Source organism: Charadrius vociferus, unplaced genomic scaffold, assembly GCF_000708025.1.
Source record: "Charadrius vociferus isolate BGI_N301 unplaced genomic scaffold, ASM70802v2 scaffold470, whole genome shotgun sequence".
In the NCBI taxonomy this organism is placed as follows: domain Eukaryota; kingdom Metazoa; phylum Chordata; class Aves; order Charadriiformes; family Charadriidae; genus Charadrius; species Charadrius vociferus.
Window position 1 is genome coordinate 26969 of NW_009646334.1, and position 2301 is coordinate 29269.

A 2301-nucleotide genomic window follows, 5' to 3' on the forward strand; every position below is an offset into this window, starting at 1 on the left:
GGGGGGGGCGGTTCCCCCCCTTTTTACCCTTTTGGTTGAGTTTCTGGTTGGGTTGCCCCAATTTGAAACCCGGTTGCAACTCATCCGGCGGTTAAAAATGTGCGTTTTTCCAGTGTGGGATTCCCATGAATCCGGTAAAAAGGTCTCAGGAGGGAGGGAAGCGGTGAACCTTCACCAGCTGAACCCTTCGGGTTGGGGGTCACTCAGACAACCAAGAGCGTGGTGGTACCAAACCCCCCCTTTTTAACCCCAAAAGGCTATTCCGCTTGGACCACGGGGGAGGGTTGGCTCCCAGAACGTCCCCAGGGTGGCTCCAAACATCTGCTGGTGAACCCCAAGAAGATATTAAATTAAAATAACTCCCCCCAGACCCCAAGGGGCACCACTGGGCATGACCACATCCCACCCACCTGAGCGAGGGGCAAGCTGGGTTGGTAGCCTGTGGGGTGGATCAGCAGGGTCCATGGCCATGCATGGATTCTCCTCCAAGAAGTCCTGTAGGAGGGCCACAATCCCCAGGGCTGGGCTTAAATAGAGCCCCGGGACCACAGGTGGTGGGGGGTCCCAAGTGGGGATGGTTTGGGGTCGTTAATGACCATTAACGGCCTCAGTCTCCTAAATGGTTTTTAGGGTGGCTCTGCGGCACATCTCTGGGGGGTTTGGGATGTCTCCAAAGAGGTTCAGGACATCTCCTAAGGGCTTAGTTGCATCTCAAAGGGGTTCAGGATACCTCCAAAGGGGTTTGTCATATCGCAGTGGGGTTCAGGACATCTCCTAAGGGCTTAATCACATCTCGAAGGGGTTCATCATATCTCAGTGGTGTTCAGGATGTCTCTAAAGGGGTTCAGCACATCTCCTAAGAGCTTAATCCCATCTCAAAAGGGTTCACCATATCTCAGAGGGGTTCAGGATGTCTGCAAAGGGCTTCAGCACATCTCAAAGGGGTTCAGGATACCTCCAAAGGGGTTCATCCTATCTCAGTGGGGTTCAGGATGTCTCCAAAGGGGTTCAGCATCTCTTGAAGAAGTTCAGCACATCTCCAAGGGGTTCAGCTCATCTTGAAGGGGTTCAGGACATCTCCAAAGGGTTTCCCACATCTCCAAGGGGTTCAGGACACCTGCAAAGGGGTTCAGCACATTTCCAAGGGGTTCAGAACATCTCCTAAGTGGTTCATCACATCTCAAAGGGCTTCAGGATGTCTCCAAAGGGGTTCAGCTCAGCTCGAAGGGGCTCAGGACACCTCCAAAGGGGTTCAGCACATCTCAAAGGGCTTCAGGATGTCTCCAAAGGGATTCAACACATCTCAAAGGGGTTCAGGATGTCTCCAAAGGGGTTCCACACATCTTGAAGGAGCTCAGCGTGTCTTGAGGGGTTCAGCACAACCTCAGCATGTCTCCAAAGGGTTCAGGACACCTCCAAAGGGGTTCAGCCCATCTCCAAGAGGTTCAGGACACCTCCAAAGGGGTTCAGCCCATCTCCGTGGGGTTCAGCCCACCTTGAAAGGGGGTTCACCACATCTCCAAGGGTCTTGGCTACTTCCCTGGAGAGATGAGGGCGGCACCAGCACATCGGGGAGGAAGAGCAGACCATGGATTGGGGGGTGGGTGGGTGTGTGAAGGCCGAGCACCCCACATCAAACCCAAGCCCCCCAACCCCAGGGCACCCTCAGCCACCGTCCCCATGCCCAAACCGGGGACAAGAAGCCACTCCCTCCCAGCCCCGTTCCCACCCCACAAGCTCCACCATGGGGCAGAGACCTCCTGGGCATTTGGACCATTTTGGGGTCCAACCCAGAGACTTCACCCACCCCCTTCCCCAAGATCCCTCCTGGACTTGACTCCGCTGGAGCAGAAGGTTCTGAGGGAACATCTGTGGGGCAGAGGAGGGGGGGACGGACGGTGCCAGGAGGAGAACGGGGTGGGGTCTTTATTTTTAGCTCTATTTTAAATTTCCGTTGTCTTAATTAAATTGCCGCCGGGGTTGCGGGGGGCGGGGAGAGGGGAAGGGGGTCCGTGTAGAATAAGGGTATATTCCTAATTTGATTTGGGGGGAGGGTTTAATGAATAAATGGAAGAAAATGGAATAAATCTGAAGTCTTAATCGGGGGGGGAGGGAGGGAACCAAAAAAAAAAGAAAAAAAGGGGAGGAAGAGGGGTCGGAGGGGGGGAGGCACCATCAACCCGCAAGAGGCAGAGGGTGAAAACAGGTCCTCGGTGAGCGAAAAGAGGCGATTCTTTGAATATATATGAAAAAAAAAAAAATAAAAGCACATTTTTTTTCACTGACACAAGTCAAAAAAAA